The following is a 20,739-nucleotide window of genomic DNA, read 5'->3' on the forward strand; positions in this document are numbered from 1 at the left end:
GGATTCCAGGCCGTGTCAGTTTGCATTTGAAGTCATCCTCCCAGAACTCAGCGAACCAGATGTTCCTCCTGTTGTTTTCCAGTGATCTTGTTGTGAAGTACTGGTCAAACCCTGAGAAACACATTAAAGGGATATAAAAAAATTAAACATTGTGCTGTTATTTTTTCTATGGGACACATAAGTAGAAATTTTGTCTTTTCTTTTTTTTCAACTGTAGTTGTATAGCAAAAGCTGCATAACAATTCTTCAAAAATATTTGTGTTCCACAGAAAAAAGCAGGACAGAGGTTTGGAATGACATGGATGATTACAGAATTTTTGGTTGAACTATCCTTTTAAGTATGAAAATGTTACCTAACACTACATGAGCACATGGGCAGAAATGTTCCGAATAACTGAGGCTTTCAGATGGAGTTTTTTTTAATTATCAAGCCCTCGTTGATTTTACAATGGCCTGTGCTGTCATTTCATACCCTCAATGGATGCCCGCTTGGGGAGGATAGTAACCGCACCCTCAGCCACGTCTTCCAGGTTTAGAATGGGTGAGTTTTTTGCTCCCCAGCTATCAGATCCCACAAACAAAAAGTGACCTGTAAGATTGGCTTTTTTTGCTGCTTCCAGGACACGCCTTCAATAAAAGAATACAAAAATATCAGACACCTCACAAAAGGCAGGTTTATTAAAGATAAGGACGATCAGATCCATTATAGTTAGGAATCTGTTGATTACTGGGACTGTGCGATACAAAGACCTCCTGAAAAAAAAAAAAGATAGACAGTTTTGAAGGACTCTGAGGACATTCACAAGAGAATGATAAGTGCAAGTTCTTTCAACTGAATATAACATGCAGGTCAATCTGTAGCATGTCTGTCATTATATCTAGGTGACTAATAACTTGTTTACACAAGAGGAAATCACATGAAACCTTTATCCACTGATCATTATCCTCTTTCTCATCAAATACAACACCAGATGTGTTAAATCCTTGGATAGACTGTGATAAATTCCACTTCAGTTATGGAAAATCAGGGTATGGTAAATCAAGGTAAATTAAGCTACAGCCAAAGCACATATATTAATTTATATTTATATTTATGATATATATATATATATATATATATACACACACATTGGGGAAAATATTTATTTGATCCCCTGCTGATTTTGTAAGTTTGCCCACTTACAAAGAAATGAAGGGTCTGTAATTGGAGGATAGTAACCGCACCCTCAGCCACGTCTTCCAGGTTTAGAATGGGTGAGTTTTTTGCTCCCCAGCTATCAGATCCCACAAACAAAAAGTGACCTGTAAGATTGGCTCTTTTTGCTGCTTCCAGGACACGCCTACAATCAAAGAATACAAAAATATCAGACACCTCACAAGAAGCAGGTTCATTAAAGATAAGGACAATTAGATCCATTATAGTTAGGAATCTGTTGATTGCTGCTGATTTCAAAGCTAACCAACTAACTAAATAAATAGTTTTAATGCATTTAATGCGTTTAATGCATCCTTGCTGAATAAAATATTAATATTTCCACAAAAAAATATTAAGCAAAAACAGTTTTTAGCATTGATAATAATAAGAAATAAAATGTTTCTTGAGCACTAAATCAGCATATTAGAATGATTTCTGAAATTCTGAAGGATCATGTGACAGCTTTGCCATCACAGAAATAAATTACATTTTAAAATATTATTTTTATAATAAAGAAATATGACAATTTATAGTATTAAAATAGAATACAGTTCTTTTAAATTATAATAATATTGTAATAATATTTATCAGTGTTACTGCTTTTACAGTATATGCCTTGGTGAATATATATATATATATATATATATATATATATATATAAATTATATTTAATACCATTAGGCCACGACTTCCCTAACTAATCTATGTGGAACACAGATTAGTTCTGTCACTTTAAGAAGTTACTCCTAATGTCAGTTCGTCAGGTGTATAAGACACCTGTCCACACAATCTGTATCTTCCATTCCAACCTCTCCCAAAACCATTGGCAAGACCAAAGACAAGGTCCCCCTGCTCAAGAAGGCACATGTACAGGACCATTTAAAGTTTGCCAAAGAACATCAAAATGATTCAGATAAGGCTTGGGAGAAAGTGCTTTGGTCAGATGAGACCAAAATTGAGCTCTTTGGCATTAACTCGACTCGCCGTGTTTGGAGGGAGACTCTGTGTTTGCCTACAAGGGTTTCTGCACCAAGTACTAAGTCATGTTTTGCTTGGGGATCAAATAAATATTTCACTCACTGAAATGCAAATCAATTTCTAACCTATATATATATTGTGTTTTTCTGGATTTTTTTGGTTGGTATTCTGTCTCTATACATTAAAATAAACCTACCATAAAAATTACAGACCCTTCATTTCTTTGTAAGTGGGCAAACTTACAAAATCAGCAGGGGATCAAATAAATATTTTCCCTAATGTATATGCATTCATTAATTAAATTTTTTAGCAATTCAGTTTTCTGTACCTGCCTCCCTTGATATCTGAATGAAAGCATCTACACCACTCTCTCCATAATTCCCCTCTGAAGCCAGAGTAGAAACATAGTTCCACCCCATGGCTTTGACGATGTCCACCATCGCCTGGGCCTGGAAGGAATCGGGCGGCACGACTCGGGAGAAAAAGTCGTAGCGATTGTTGTCACTAAGCTCAGGTGCTGTTGAAGCATAACTGATCTGAGGTATCTGCAAAATGGAAGATACATAAAACATCAGCGATTAGCATGACTCACTTTGCGTCCTTTTTACAGTCAAGCTGCTGCTGCAAAAAAAAACTGTGAACATGAATTTCTCTGATCTGCAAAACTGATTTTATTGGCTTTTGTAAATAGTTTAAATTCATTTCTCACAACGTGTTACACACATCATGAAAAATTGACATTTTACTGAACATTTTGCTGAAATTAACACTTTACTGTTTGTATCATTCTTGAAATGTCTATGTTTGCGTGTTTGTGCGCAATTTTTCAATGACTCTTTCTGTATGTCACATCGCTACACCAGTAGGTGGCGACAAGTGACTGTGTTATTAGTGAATCACGAAAACATTTTCTCAAACGATTTATTCAAAACATTGGCTGCATCCAAATATGCATACTTCCCTAATATAGTAGGCAAAAACAATATGAGTAGTATATGTCTGAATTCACAGTATTCATAAAACAGTAGGCAAAAAGTACCCAGATGACCCGGATTACTTCCGGCAGAATTCTGAAGTGCACATCAAATGAACACTTTACTATCCAATGAGAGGATAGTATTTGTGGAGACTGAGTTGCAAAAAGGATCACCCTTCTCCTAAAAATGACTTCATTCCACTCAATCAAGTGTAGCTAATCACCTTCTCAATGGCACAAAAGGCCATTTGACTTTCATCTGCGATCAGCTGTGGTCATTTTGATTAGCTCAGCCTGAAAAGAGCTTTCCTGGAGCGTTTCAGTCCTTGTAGTGCAATTGAAGCAAACAATTAACTATGGGTGGCAAGGCACTGTCAAAAGATCTCTGGGATAAAGTTGTGAACAGGGCAGGCACATGTCAGGAGATGGATACAAAAAACTTTTTTTTTGGCCTCAACACCAAATGGTATGTCTGGCAGAAATCCCATACAGTTCACCATCCAAATAACAGCATTCCTACAGTAAAGCATGGAGGTGGTAATATCCTGTTATGGAGGTGTTTCTCTGCAGCAGAAACTGGAGCACTTGTCAGGATAGAAGGAAAAATGGATGGGGCAAAATACCTTCAAATTCTTGAGGAAAATCTGGTTTTTTTTCTTCTGACATGTTGGTTTTATATCTTTCACGTGGATGTTATAAGTTGCACTGAGTAAATACAGCTGGGTAAAACAAAAACTGTGTCTGTCTTCATTTCAGACTGCAAAGCAACAAAATGTGATTATTTTAAAGGGGGGTGATTCTTTTCTAGACCCACTTTACATTCATACTAACCACATTCATACCATTTAGAACATAATTTTTTAATGGTTGCAAAGTAAGTACTTATTCAAAACACCTACTAAGAGAGTATGTGATTTAGGACAAAGCTATTTGTGAGTCATTGAATCATTCATTCAACCGTTTCGTTCAAAACGCTGATTCATCATCAAAATATGTGTCATTGAATCATTCATTCCACCAATTTGCTCAAACACACTGATTCATACAGAAGCATTGCTTGGAGACTCTGAGATTCATCAATTATTAAATCAGCTGTGGCTTTGGTTTAAACTATTTTTGATGGCAAAGTGACAATAAACAAAGTATATGACAAAGTATCTTACTGGGTCTAAGATACACACACTTTTTCACTCAAAAATTGCTAGTAAATTTCACAAACAATTACAAAGAAATGGCAAGTAATACATTGAATAAAACATGACATTTTGAAAATAGTATTTTCTTGTAAAACACACTCCAATAATCTTTTTTATTTACAACTTTGATTTGAAAAATAACTTTTTACATGCTTCTCTTGTTTATTGAACTATTATATAAAAGAAATATCACATTCCTTTGTGATATAATATAATAAAATAAAATTATATAATAAAAATATGTCTGAAGATCATCATATTCAGTGCAACGGCACATATGTTCTTGTAATATTGTCCTAGCAAGTCTTTTGCAGCAAAACAACCCTAGCTTTAGTGGTAGTGTTTTCTGCAGCACATAAAAATCCTGGGGAAATTCAGATGGCACGAGCTACCACTGTAAAAGCATTTGTTTGTATAAAAAAAGGATAAGAAGATTAATTTACTGTTGTGCTAGTTTCTTAATAATGCAGCTGATGTCACTGGACTAGGCTTTGCGCATACTAATGTCTGCCGAGCCCGTGTGGCTTAATGAAAGGTTCTTTAAAGAAGCCGGCCAGCGGACAGTGAGAAAAGGTGGATACAGACCGGAGAAGGAGAGAAGAGGGAGAGGACCATTTGACAGATTATCTGGAAGGATTAGAGGGGTTTTAGTCAAATTACGTTAAACTCAGAGGGAGAGAGACAGATCAAGAGACAAGGTTGCCATTTCTCAGCCATAAGCCATACAATATATTTAATTCTAGTAGCTTAGATGCTACAACATATTTAACCGCTCCTCCCCCATCATGCAACATATAGATTACAGTGTGTGGCACTACTGTTGATCTACCCATGACCATCCAGACACTTGTTACATCTTGCATGAGAAAGAACAATTTTTAAAGTTTGCAAATGCAAACTATCCATCCAACCATCCAAATGCAATTCTAATATATTAGCTTAATGCAAATATACAAGCAAAAAACATGGTTATAGGAGGATGTTACTGAAATATTTAGTCTCAGATACTGATTTGTTGCTATGCTCCATTAAACATTATAGCCTTCAAGCCTTTCCACATCTGAGTCACGTCAACATTAACAGCAGTCACATGCACGCATTTCCTAGAAGTGTTTCAACTTGTTGCCTAAACATCTATTTTTTTGAAAATATGAACATCTGCATTATTTTGTTATGATCTAACCCTTAACAGTGACTTTAACTGTTAGCCAAATACAACCCAAAATAATATTCAGGTTGATTCATCCAGATTAAATAATATTTCTGATTAAAAAAAAGTGAATTTAAAATACATTTTAGGTTACCCCACAATTATTATTTTATTTTATTTTAAGTATAGGATACTCTATGATTTATTAAAGATTTACAATATGATTTTGATTTTACAATTTTATTTTTTTTATTTTATTTTTTATAATGAAGGTAATAATGACTTTTTGCTTAAGGAAATTCCAAATTATTATTTTAAAAGTGACAACGTTGCAAGATAAAATCAAATTAAGGGGGAGAAAAAAACTTTTGTATGGCACTTAATCCAATTATACAAAAATCTGCTTTAGGCTGAATGTCATCCACCAATCACATGGACCAGATATAGAATGGTAATGTAAATTTATATATAGAAAACAACTTGTGTTGTCTTTAATACAACCTTTTCCGGATTTGTGAATACCATTATTTCGAGAATGTGAGACTAAGAGACTAAGTGCCACCCATAAATGCTGGCTATCTGTCCATGTCGATCTACTTGCTAAAGGCTCACACTCATTGAGCTAAAGCCACAGAACAGAAGCTGCCTGTAACTGATAACAGGGCAGCTGCATTTCTCTGGGCTCATGCTTGATTTCCCATCAGGAGTCTGAGCTGGTGAGAGGGCTTTAATGGAGAGCAGATCCTCCATAATGCTGTAGTTAATATCTGCCATCCTCAGTTCCCACTTACCAGAACTCAGTAAGGAACATAGACATGAACTAGTGGGAAGATCAACATTTATAGAAAAAGATTCAAGATGGTTTTTATATTTTTAATCTCTGTGTGATTAAATCATTGTTGTACGTCCATACATACAGTCCCTTTCAATCAAATGATTTAAACTCCTTATTTGCTCCCTTTCGATCACTATTTAAAATTATTAATGGAAGTCTCTTTGTTTTTATTTTATTATAATATTTGACAAAAACACTGTAAAAATATTGATGTTTATTATTATGTATTGTCGTATATAAACAAAAAAATCCTTTTGAGGAAAACAGTGTGGAAAACTACCTTGATAGTTAATAAATTATTCATTTTATTTTAATTGTATTTTACATCATGCACTAAACGTTATGAATCTAATAAGCTGGTTGAAATTATACTTTTAATAATGAAGAAAACAAACAAAAAAAAGCACCCTGGCAAGATATCAGGGTAAAATAGGGTAAAAGATTTTAACTTATACAGTAGATAATATCCCCATACTTCACCAGTTGATTAATCACAGTACATTAAGATTGTTTTGCATTACAAGTTTTCTGAAATGTTATGTTAAAATATGAAAATGAGGATATTGGATAAAGTCATGTTAAAATTTTTTTTTCAATTTTGTTGTAATATTAAAATTTATAGGTTAGACAGAATTTTGCATATCACTCCACATTTCGGAAAATACTGTTAACAGCCAGAAAATCGTTTTAAGGAATTAAATATCATATAAATCAGGCAAATAATATATGAACAACCCACTCTGTGAAAACCTTCAGAATATAGAAAATAATAACAACTCATAAATTTGGTGTATGTAAGTGCTGCTGGATTGGAGATTTCTGGCCCAGTATATGAGGGGGGAAAAAGCTTTGAAGATATGTATTGTAATTTAAATCTACAGAAGCAAATAGATAAAGTCTATAAAGTGTAATAAAATAAATGCCTAAATGTGTATTTTTGATGGAAAAGAAGACTAAGAATGTCGGACTAATGGACACAAGACTAATTAATGCAAAAATAAAAAATAAAAAAAAATAGCTCAACATCTCATAATTGACCAGTACATGAAAAAACACTGGTTTTGCCTGTAGAGTCTTCAAGACATATGGAAGTCCGGGTGACACTTTTTATTCCAGTAAATATTTCTCAAGGTTCATTTGTTCATTTCTTCAGCTAGCTCCAGTCTCCCCTTTATCCAATATTATAAAAATCTAGAAAATTTAGATATGATTGTTTTAGCTGTATCAGCCAGTCCTGTTCCAGAGTGTATCACTAAAAGCAATGAATAACCACAGCAAAATATGATTAGGATGCACAAATTCCAGGTATAATGTCCTGAGAGAAACCTAATGGAGCTCTGACTAAGTCACTTTTATTTTGTGAATTGTTTATCTTCCCTGAAACTGTGATGACTGAAAATGATTGCAGATAACTCCTGTGTGAGGTTATCAGCTCACGTACTAAAAGCACACGCAGCCTGATGCGGTGACCACAAAGAACACTAATGATTAAAACAAATAAATAAAAAAAGGGTGGAATGAAATTGAATGTTGCTCAAGTGTAGGATTTGCAAACTGAATGACGATCTGAAAATGAGAAAGGATTTTAAATTAAATGACATGCACACATGCACACAGCACATTGCACCTTCGTGGTTGTCAATGTTTTAAGGACACGGCGCAATTCAAAAACACTTCTCACTTCAAGGAAAATCTGATACACTCTCTCTCAGAACAAAATAAAGGAAGAATCTATATCGTTTAAGAAGCTCTTGCTGAGAGGCCAGTGAGTTGAAACACAATCCAAACCTTTTAACAGAATTAGTTATACTTCCTGTAGCACTGGCCCTATCTGCAGCGCTGCAGAATCCAGTCTTGCAGCAAAACCATGCAAGAGCTCCTCACAAAACAGAAGGGAATCCAATGACTGCCACACACATATACAACATAAACAGAGCCTTACAAAGCACACAAAAAAACATCACCTAATTACGAATAAAAACAAAAAATCACCTAATTACAAATCTGTCTTATAGAAAGACACTACAGGAAAAAACATTGTTTTTACATGTACTGGTAAATTTTGAGATTTTGGGCTATTTTGTTTCATAACATGCCTTCTTAAAATCAGGACATAACATGTGGAAAGAAAACATCCAAAATGTACATTTATTTTATTTTATTGAATTTTTTTTACATGTTAGCCATTGCACCTGTAGATTTCAAATACAATGCACACTTTTAAAGGCTGTTTTCTCAAAGTTAGTTTTTTTCTCACGCACTGTGTCTGAAATCTTCATTTCAGTAGCACTACTTGAATCAAACTTTGCAGTTTTGTTTCTATCTATATTCTATATTCTTAAGATTTTTACAGGAGTGTTTTCTCATTATAACATCCACCTGATTTATTTTATATTTTCATATTATTCTAATATGGTGAATTTTCTGGTGGTGGAAAATATGTTCTGATTTATGGAGTGATAAAAAGAGATGTTCAAAATCCTCCCTCAAGATTTTGAAACTGGCTTTATCCAATGCTCAGACTTCTGTTCTGGAATGTATGCAAATGAGTGCATATTTAATTAGATAGTGCCTCATTTGCATATTAAGACATTACATTTTAGAAAACTTGTCATACAAAACAATTTTCTTAGTGTCCGGAGAATAATAAAGTTTTTTTTAACACTATTCACCTGTAGTGTCATGCCTTGAAAATGAAGTATTTTTCCTGAAACTGAGGGAATCAACATTAAAATGTAGTTAATTAAAAAGATCTCTCACCGCAAACAGACGAAGAACGTTGGCCACCATTATGGACACTGAGCTGGCCGAAGCCCCGATGACCCCTACCACACGCTCTGGTTTTGGGATGATGGGCGGTTCTCCGTTGGAACATCGAACATCTGAGTTGTCCTTCTGGATGAGGGCCTGGACAAAGGTGAGGGACTGTTCCAGTTCGTATGTATCCCTGGAGCACGTGTCTAGTATCCTGGCACCCAGGGTGATGTTAGGCAGCAGGTCTGGGTCACTGTTGATCTGGTCCAGCGCATACAACATGGCCTCCATACGATGGATCCCCTTCTCCTTCTTAATTTCCCCACAAGGAACACCAGCGGGGCCCCTGGAATGCACTGGAAAAAGGCCTCCCAGAGTGATGTCACCCTCGATCTTTATGGAATGAGGCTGAGTTTCTGAGGAGGCCCAGGTTTCTGGAGTAAATCCCATCATCACAATCCACATGACGTGAATCAGGGAGCCCACATGTTGTCCGGGCACCCCGCTGATCCTGCGGTGATGACATAGTAATGCTGTGTGGTGCTGTGATGTCATAGTTGCTGCCATGCAAGTGGCTGGTTCTTCTACTAAAGCACAATGCTTTCTTCTCTACCTGTGTCTCCTATGGAGAAATGAGACAGAAGGTGTACATGAAAATATGTATAAAACATACCTTATGACAGCTCTGCTTTGTAGATAGAATGTGTGATAATGCAGCTGAATGTTTGACCTCTTGACCCACACTCACTGCTGTAAAAACTGCTGAGTAAAACTTTTAAATTAAATATAATTAAATACAAATAAATGTAATTAAATATAATAATATAAGTATACTTTATAATATTGTAAAATAATTTGTAGTAAGATTTATAAAGTATATAAATGTTAGTTAATACAGAATAGGAATGAGTTATATTTTGATTAAAGATGTGATCAATTATAATGCCTATTTATATTATTACATTTATATTCATATAATTTTTTACAAATACAATTTTTTTCACAACTTACAATTCCATTTATTTATTTAGAATCTTTTAACCCAAGGATTTGGGCTTTGATTTCCATTTTTTCTATTCCATTTGTTCCACCATAAATATTTAACAAAGAATAAAAAATGTACCAAACTTGGTTACACATTCATATACCATGGCACAATTATATTGTTAGATACTTTCAAAAAATACCATGGTATTGCCATCATAGCACAGTGACCAAAGACATTGTATTACCATGGTAATTTTTTGTAAGGATGCATATTTTTTTTTACGTTCTTTATATTTACATATAAAAGCCTACTGACTCCACATTAAAGGAAGTACTAGTTTTTATTTACCGAAATACAGTGCATATAATGTAATTTTATTATTGATTTCACATTTGAATGATCAGCTACTTTATATTTTAGAATTATTCTTCAAAGTTACACTTCAACCTAAAGTCTCTGTCCTCTAGAAAATGAACTCACTTGTACGTCTTCGCACTCAACAGACCGCTGAGAATAAGAGGGCATGTACAGGCATGCATATTAAAATATTATGTAAATTAGCTCATACATATTCAGCAACAGGTGAGTGGAAAAAGTGCTATATTTGGATTAAAAACTGAAGTTCCCGCGGGAAGACGCGCCCGTTTGATTAAGTGTTGAGGGGAACAGCAGCACTAATCCCTCTTCACCATTTATCGCGTTACCTGAATAGACATCTTTACAACATTTTACGCACATTTACAGTCAATATACTGACATAAGGATTATTGATTTATTCGCTTCTTAAAAATGTCTCACCGACTGCTGCTGATGACAGTGTGCGCCCATCTGGAACTGAAGTTTGATGGTTTTGAAGCACGACAGTAACCGTCACCAGCATCCGAGTCTTCAGCTCTCATCTTAAAATGTCCAGTCTTCTCACACACAACGACAATCTAAAGATTCTTTTGACTAAGATGAGCTCTTAACGTAGAAAGTATTCAGAGCTTTAGTAAAACATAAAACGTGGGAAAAGGTGGAAATGCCCAAACATTCCACAACTGTGATTCTACAAATCACTGTCAAATCATTTAAAAGCCCCCCGACTCTGTCGCTCTCCCTCTCTCTCACTTTGTCACTCACTCACCCACCCCTCAGTCTCTCTCTCTCTCTCTCTCTCTCTCTCTCTCTCTCTCTCTCTCAGTGTGCACTAATGGGCACAGATTGGGATTACCACATGCATGCATTTGAGAAGTCTCTGAGAGAGATGAACCGTATATATTTTTAATGTGAACTGCTAGATATAGTTCTCTGCATTCAGACCGTCTGCTTATATATATGCAACAATCTGGTCTCGTCATAATGATTTATATGCTTTGTTTAGTAGCTACATTTTAGAATGACTTTTATGTATTTTTATAAAGACAATCTAGTTGACCTCACGGTCACCTGTGTTTTTAAATGGTAGTGTATAGGCTTACTCTAGTCCATAATAGCACCATCACTGAAATACATATGGGCTAATGGCTTTTTACATTCCCAACATACTGACTGACTGTTCACTTTTCACTTTTTATTCACTGTTCATCTTTTCCTTTATGTTATGAATGAATTATTCAAATAAATGCGTCATATTTATTACATTTTAAAGCAAACCAGCAATTGAGTGACAAAATATTCCTTGTCCACAGATCATTTAAGGTGCTTGTAATATTTTAATTTATTTATTAGTGTGCTTGCAGATGAATTGAGTTGAAGTATACGGCTATACTATCTGTATTACTATCTGTATGTTTTTACGAGATGTTTCATCTATTATAAATCACAAGGTAGCTATATTTTAATGGGCTGTAGCATTTAATTTCGAATGCTACTAAAGATTTATAACTGTCAATTCAAGTTGTGGGATATAACAATCTGAGGGATCTGAACGTTAAATAAAAATGTAATTGTCTGCATCTTTATAGTCTTGGTATTTGAGACAACAATTTCTATGCAGGCCCTCAAGTTTGTGTTAAAGAAAGAAAGAAAGAAAGAAAGAAAGAAAGAAAGAAAGAAAGGGTGAAAGAAAGAAAGAAAGGGTGAGGTAAAGAAAATGTCTTTTTATAACTTAGTTAACAGACAAAAACAAAAAAATTACAGTAAAATAGTAACAGCTAATTAATTTATTACCTTATAATTTTAAACGAATAAAAAATATAAATGCTAGAGACAAAAAATTGTAAATTTATAGTAAAAACTAAAAATTAGTAAAAAAGCATACAAGAATATGCACCAAATGTTTTGAAACCAAATAAAATCAAGCGTAGCGTTAGTTCTGGCAGGTCACGTTAGTCAAGCTCGCATCAACTGACCTTCAGCTGATCCCCATCTACCTATGGGAATACAACACCTATCTAAGTATTCATATATAAGGTCCCTCAGTATTATCAGCAGTTTTCGCATTGCTCAATAGCTAATTACCCTCCTCCATCCCCAACTCCTCCTCTGTCAGTCGGGATTCAGCCTTCTGATTCTCCATGAATCACACTAATTCTAAAATGTGTACATAAAATGATTGAACTTTAACAATATCTGCAATACATTTATGTAGTTCTGTTCTGTTTACCCTGGGGGGTTATTGCTGCTCTCCCTGCTCTCATCCATGCTAGGCTGCATGGAGGCGCAGGGAGTTCTTGCCCAGAACAGAACCATACCGCCAATCCAAACTGTATGCTAATTGTCAATCATCTTTGACGATAGTGGTCCTGACAGAACTAATACAACTGCAATCCATGCTATTATCAATACTGCACAAATACATCAAATTAGCACACTCCAAATGCCTCTGTCATTATCATCACTGCTGACTTGTATATCTTCATGAACACAAAGTGGCATTATTTCAATTATTACAGAATAACATTAAAAAAACCTACAAAGTCCCATTTTCTGTACAAACACAAATATGTGATATAAAGTCATTGTTATAAAATGTTTTGCTTTTTTCAGATAAAAAGTTCTGGTTAAACTGTAAGAGGGGGTCTGGTCTAGACAACCACACATTTCAGCCATTTTAAATGTGATCCTACCCTCTAGTGGTTCAGAGTGGTAAAACCTCTGGATTGATCAAGTAAAATGCAGAACCGCGTCGTGTCCTGAATACATCTTAGGGACTTATGATAATAAATCATTTAAAATATACCTCATGCTGGGTCTCAGAAACTCTGAGCATAAACTCTTAGCAAAAGTCCAATTTTTAAGCATATGAACCATCCCTGTATATCTCTAGCCCAAAAACACAGACTTCTTCTCCAAGCCATCCTCTGCCTTGCTGTACTCTAAATGGGATTTGAAATAGCAGCTTTTATAAGAAAGGCTATTGCGCACATATTCAAGATAGTCTGGGACTCCTGGGCAGATCACATTATCAGCAAGCAGAACTGTGCCTTTCCTTAGCAGACCACAACCCTACAAACAAAGAAGATAGAAAAAGAGAAGAGTAATGTTGGATATTGAGCAAAACCAAGAAGAGAATACTGGCATAGCAGTAAATTCAGACAATTTTGGACATTTTTGCATTTGGCAGACACTTTATACAAAGCAACTTGCATTCAAGGTACACATTTACATTTATATGACTTTTTGCTTTCTCTGGGAATCGAACCCATGACCTTGACATTTGCTAGTGCCATACTCCACTGTTTGGGCTACAGGAAGAGACACCATAATCTCTAACTGAGATTGAATGAGACTACAGTGGTCAGAATCAAACACACCTCCATTAATTTTGTGTCAGGGAGGTAACGGTCCTTCCAGTGGTCCAGAAAAACAAAATCAAATGTTTCAATTCCAAAGTGCTCCGTCATGCGTGGGATCCAATCTTCAGACGCACTTTCGACAAGCTGGACCTGATGAAGTAAAACATTAGCTCAAGGCATGATAAACAAGAAATTACTCTTATCCTTTAAATATATAGGCTACAACCATAATGTTCAGATGAATAAGGATTACTGTATGTAAACAATGTGAAATCTGTTTGTGGAGGAACAGGGCCCTTACTTTGTCTTCAAGACCCACCCAGGCGATTACTTGTCGAGCTATTGCAGCATAATCTGCATTGAACTCCAGTGTTATCAGTCGAGCTCCAGGAGGAAGCAGACGAGCGATGCGCACTGTGGAGTACCCACAATATGTGCCCAACTCTAGGACCTTCTCTGGGTTCAACTCACTCACCACTGAGTCCAGGATAGAGCCTGAGAGTATAGACACACACACACACACACACACAAATACGTAAAAGACAGTTACTGGTTAAATCTAAAATTATAGTTGGCTTTGTAGAAATTACACAAATTATTGAATTTGAGTTGAATGGATGCAATACATGCAGATTCCAATAGAAATACATTTGTATTACTTCATCTTTAAACACATTTTGGACATGAAACAGTAAAGTAATTTGTCAGATGCTTTTATTCAGAGGCTAAGCAATAAAGAATATTCACTACTGTTCAAAGGTTAGGGGTCGGTTTTTTTCTGTGTTTTAATGAAGTCCCTTATGCTCACCAAGACTTTTATTTGATATAAAATGCAGCATTTGTTTGATCAAAAATACAGTTCAAAAGTTTGAAAAGGGTAAGATTTTAGTTTTTTTTTTTAAGAAGAGTTTTCTGCTCAACAAGGTTGCATTTATGTAATCAAAAATACAGTAAAATTGCGAAGAATGAAAGGTGCTGTGTATGAAGGATTGACACTGAGTGGTTGAACTAGGTATTGCAGTCCACATTCAAAATATTGGAGAGGGTTTTTTTCAGCCGGCCCCTCCTCCTCAGACTTGACGCACACGCAGGTTGCCAGATTGACGACACCAACAGGAACGAGCGCACTTGACGATGATGAAATGAAATACGCTGTGTTTTCCGCCAACTGGCAACCCAGGGTGCCGAAATACAATTGGGTAAACTGGCAGTGGGCGGGTTTCACAAACCAAAACAGAGACCGACATTCCGGCCGGAACGCACATTTTCAAAGGAGAATAACTGACTGTAGCATTGTTTTAACATGTTAACTTAGCATGTTTCTTAAATATCTGCAAACATATTATGGTATTTGTATGCTTTAGTAGATTCAAAAACTTACATACAGCACCTTTAAAACAATTTAAAATAATAGTTTTCTATTTGAATTTATTTAAAATTTTAATTGAATCTATTAAAATGTAATATATTTCTGTGGTGGCAAAGCTGAAATTTCATCAGCCATTACTCCAGTCAGTGTCACATGATCCTTCAGAAATCATTTGAATATGCTGATTTGGTGCTCAAGAAACATTTAATATTATCAACGAAGTTGAAAACAGTTGTGCTGCTTAATATTTACTTGGAAACCATGACACATTTTAGGATTTTCTGATGAATAGAAAGTTTAAAAGAACAGGACTTATTTGAAATAGAAATCTTTAGCAACAATGTAAAAGTCTTTACTGACACTTTTGGTCAATTTAATGTGCCAGTGCCAAAAAAAAGTATTCATTTCTTTCTTTTTTTTTTTAAACTTACTGACCTTTAGTTAAGTTACAAAAATTACATATTTAATGAAACCCGTTTTCTTATTTTGGAGCAACCATATTCAAATTTTTTTCAGAAAAAGATCTTAAACAAAATACATTTTGTTTTGTCAACACACATTTTTCTTTCAGATTTTGTCCAAAAATTCTTGAAAAAAAAAATAATTTGACATGAGTCTGGAAATAAAGTATAAAAACAGTGCTCTGACCTTTCTCATCTCCAATGTTCATAGCCCATTCACTGCGTCGGCAGAAATGATCAATGGCCGAGATCACACTCTGAGGGTCACCACGGGTTGCATGCTTCTGTACTACTTTCAGCAGACGCTGGTCACAACAAAGAATAAAGAGGTCTGATGATGACTTTGTGTACTTTATGGGCCTCAAAAGTCTAACATCATTAAACTCCCTCAGTCTTAAGATCCCATTATGCATCCTAGTTACAGATAAAGAACAGGTACACGCTGTAATTTTGGTGATAGAAAGCTGTGTTTAGCCAGGACTGACTCAGTCACCTGTGGTCGAGTTGATCTGGTCAGAGTATCAAGAGCACGCTCAACGATGACATCGTGCTAGAGTAACGCCAGACTGCCATTGAACTGCACAGCAGTGGGGATGAGCCAGGAGTACAACACATATAAAAGCACTGTAGCCCCGACACACCAGCCCAGCAACATACTAGAGTCAGACACAGATTCATAAACCTTAGTAAACTCATAATGCATTTCAAATCAGGTGAAGTGATTTATCTTTTAAGACATTTTCAAATGTAATTTATTCCTGTTATGTCATTACGCCATTACTCCAGTCTTTAGTGTCACATGATCCTTCAGAAATCATTCTAATATGCTGATTTGGTGCTCAAGAAACATTTCTAATTATTATCATCTGTTAAAAACAGTTGTGCTGCTTAATACCTTTGTGGAAACGATACCATTTTTCAGGATTCTTTGATGAATAGAAAGTTCAAAAGAACCGCATTTATTTTATTGTTTTACTGTCACTTTTAATCAATTTAATGCATCCTTGCTGAATAAAAGCATTCATTTCTTTCAAGAAACTAAAATCTTACTGACCCCAAACTTTTGAACGGTAGTGTACATGCAATAATACAGCAAGCAATATTAAGAATTATGCCAGCATAAGCAGTTTCTTTTTTTTTAGTCCATCTCTGCAAATTTTTGATGTGAGCCATGCTTCACTGAGGTCCTATAATGGACCAATCAGTGAAAAACAAAAACAAAAAAAAAATGTAACTAAGCCAGATATTACTGTGCATCCCTTTGAACTGTCTGCGTAAATTAAATGTTAAAATAATAAAATTCTACCACCTTCCAAGACAGCAGACACATACACTAATGTATCCAATATGATTAGGCTGTTTTGATTACTCTGGTACCGCCTAGGTCTGTACTCCTGCAGTTCATGAGATGAATGTATATGGAAATTAATGTGCTCATTCAGTGCTGTGCTTTCATCTCTCCAGTCATTCCTCTATTGTCATGGTCTAATGAGATGGGTTACTATGCAGCAAATAAACCCTGCATTGAAAATCTCTCTCATGTGATCATTTGGTTGCATTTGCATGTTGCTAGCTCACTGTCCATAAAGCAGTTTGGGGTCTGTTCTTGCTGTATTTTTCACCAAATGCAGCCTTTGTGAGCATAAGATATTTCTTTCAAAAATATTAAATAATCCTACCAACCCCAAACTTTTGAACCACACCAGCATTCACTTCAGTGAAAGAATGAATTGAGAATACATGATGGTTTCCAACTCCACTCCTACTCTGTAAATATCACATGTATTAAATGTAGGAGCCTTTCTAGACATTTTTGTTGCTATGCATTTTGCTATTTTAAAAGCTGTCATAAAAATCGGTGTGCTAACACAATTTATTCCTGGTAATCTGAATGTTTATTTAGCTGCTTTTCGATGACGAGACGTCTTCCTCCATATAATTTTTTTTTTTGTTTTTTTTTTTTTGCTGAAAATATGTACTTTATCACAAAATAAGTTCTGTTAATAACTGATCTGTTAATTAAGAAGAGTGAGCTAGTCATGGAGAGTAAGAAATGCAACTCTAAAGTGTGATTTTAGAGTTGCATGGCAACAGGCTCAAGGTTAAGAGCTATTAAACAAAGAGTGTGGCACCCTTGAGAGAGGACCATGACAAGTGCTTCTCAGGGTTTCTTTAAATATATACACAAATGTAGCTGGGGTCTGGAGCGGAATGCAGAGCTCAGCCACTTTGCAGGACGGCCATTGTTAGTGAGAAAATCCTCGCAAATGGGTGTTGGAAAGGAATGAGTGAAGCACAGAGACCGGCTTTCACAAATGCACGGTTGTAAAAATATAGCAGTGAATATATGCAATGCATGGGAAAAGTTCAGTATATATTCTGCTATTTCACACAGCAACAGCACGTATTAAACCATTCATGCTAACTAGCACCAGATTTCATTCAAGCTGATTAATTTTAATTAGAGCTACATAATAATTTACAGTGAACAAGAATGCAATACACTGAAACAGACTGAGCACAAATGAATAGGGTGATACTCGATCAAAAGTATGTGCTGTCTTCAGCAATGATAATTGGTATCAGCTGACCAGAAAACACACTGTGAACCATTTACTAAACTAGATTTAACCTAAATTGAGTTCCAATTTTAGACACAAGCCAAGAAAATATCTACAAAAATAAGCAAAACACATTGGCACATAATAATAAAAATGTAGTTATTATTTAAATAGTGAGAGGCTAGAAAATGGGTTATACGCAATGCAATATTATTATAAACATATACCATATATTTATTTAAATATTAAATAAGAGACTATACAATAAAAGGACAGCTTCCTAGACGAATACAACAAAACTAAATGATCTAAATGATGGATAGTAAGCAGTTTTGTGTAACTAAAAATTCACAATTCATCAAAACGCATCAAGTGACATAAATGAGAGTAAATGACCATTTAAGAATAAAACACTTACTTTTGATGAGGGCCTCTCTCTTTACCTCCTACAAAATGGAGCTTCTGTTAAACCAAACCTACAAGGATGCAAATGCACATTCTACTGATCAGCTGTGCTCTCTCCACGTCTCTCTCTCTCTCAGCTGACTTTGTAATATGCTCTCTCATCTCTTCTGGGTAGATTTGAGCCATAAGGAATGTCTGGCCGTAGGACTTTTAGAGTGATATGCACACCCCAGACAGTAAACAGAAAACCAAACTAGGTCAGTGATCAAAAACTGACGTTGTTATGCAGCTGCATGTGGCTGGCAACAGACAAGTTAGTTCACCTCAAATAGAATATTGTCATACTCGCCCTCATGTCGGCTTTCTTACATCGGTGTAGCAATGAAATTAAATTAATTGAATAATCTTAAAGCAGAATTTTCATAAAATGGCAGTTTATAGTAAACAGAAGCTCCAAAATGTCTAAAAAAATAGCACTGTAAAAAACTTAACCTAAAGCATCGAACAATATTCCAATATTCAAAGTCTTCTGAACTGAATTTGTTTTTCAGTGAAAATTACCCTGCAGCAAGTTGTTTACTTAAGCTGCGACTGGAGCTTTCAGTCAGTGAATCAACGTATTCAAATCAACCGATTCATGATTCAATTCGTTCAAACCGATTTGAGTAAATAAGGTATAAATTTAATTTTCAAGCGAACGGTTCCTTTAAGACAAACGGTCTCAAGACAGACACTCTAATTGTATATAGAAAATGCAAATGTAGTAAAACCACAAAGTTTATCTATTTTTACTCGTGTAGAAACTAAATACACACTAAATGGAGTTCAAATAAGCCCTCTCGTGGCTTTAAAGGGATAGTTCACCCAAAAATGAATATTCTCTTTTACTCTCCCTCAAGATATTCCAAACCTGTATGATCTTATTTCTTCTGTTGAACACAAAAGAAGATATTTTGAAGAATGTTGGTAACCAAACAGATGCCAGTAGCCTTTGAGTTCCGAAGTGTATATATATATATATACAGTATATATATAAAACTCTTAAAAAGTAAAACTCTTCAGAGCAGTGTTATTATTGTTAACTAAAACTTAATTTATTTCAGCTAGTATTCAAGGCAACATTTCTTGATTTCATTTCGATTAACTTGACGTACTAAAATAAATAAAACTAAAAATGAAAAAATAAAACTATATAGACATTTTTAAAAACAACAAAAATGACAAAAACACAATAAAGTTACTAAAACTTTAACAAAAATTTACATGAAATTTAATTTTAAAATAACACTGCTGCAGAGTCTCCTTTGAAGAAGCATACTACCACCCGGAGGTCACTGTCTATTTAACTCCAAATTATTAAACTGTACTTAATGTATACAAATACTTATTGTAACTATTATAAAAAGCATCCCCTTGAATTTATCTTACAAAAAAAAGTATCATTTTGTCTATTTAAATAAAAGGCACTCCAGACACTGATGTGTTGTATGCTAGCTGTTTCACTGGGCTGAGCTCCAGCATGTACTGACACAAAAGAAGATATTTTGAAGAATGTTGGTAACCAAACAGATGCCAGTAGCCTTTGAGTTCCGAAGTGTATATATATATATATACAGTATATATATAAAACTCTTAAAAAGTAAAACTCTTCAGAGCAGTGTTATTATTGTTAACTAAAACTTAATTTATTTCAGCTAGTATTCAAGGCAACATTTCTTGATTTCATTTCGATTAACTTGACGTACTAAAATAAATAAAACTAAAAATGAAAAAATAAAACTATATAGACATTTTTAAAAACAACAAAAATGACAAAAACACAATAAAGTTACTAAAACTTTAACAAAAATTTACATGAAATTTAATTTTAAAATAACACTGCTGCAGAGTCTCCTTTGAAGAAGCATACTACCACCCGGAGGTCACTGTCTATTTAACTCCAAATTATTAAACTGTACTTAATGTATACAAATACTTATTGTAACTATTATAAAAAGCATCCCCTTGAATTTATCTTACAAAAAAAAGTATCATTTTGTCTATTTAAATAAAAGGCACTCCAGACACTGATGTGTTGTATGCTAGCTGTTTCACTGGGCTGAGCTCCAGCATGTACTGAATCACTGAACTGAGCTCCTGCACTAAAACAGCC

The 20,739-nt window shown here is 34.9% G+C and overlaps 2 pseudogenes; both read right to left on the reverse strand.

The window, feature by feature from the left end:
• The window catches only part of LOC107685671 (metabotropic glutamate receptor 6-like), a 17,052-nt pseudogene extending 6,012 nt beyond the window's left edge, over positions 1-11,040 (reverse strand).
• A 1,966-nt stretch (positions 11,041-13,006) lies between these two features.
• Positions 13,007-18,868, reverse strand: LOC107685734 (catechol O-methyltransferase-like; annotated as a pseudogene).
• Between the last annotated feature and the right edge of the window lie 1,871 nt (positions 18,869-20,739).

The sequence above is a fragment of the Sinocyclocheilus anshuiensis genome, unplaced genomic scaffold, assembly GCF_001515605.1.
Source record: "Sinocyclocheilus anshuiensis isolate Anshui unplaced genomic scaffold, SAMN03320099.WGS_v1.1 scaffold257, whole genome shotgun sequence".
Taxonomy (NCBI): domain Eukaryota; kingdom Metazoa; phylum Chordata; class Actinopteri; order Cypriniformes; family Cyprinidae; genus Sinocyclocheilus; species Sinocyclocheilus anshuiensis.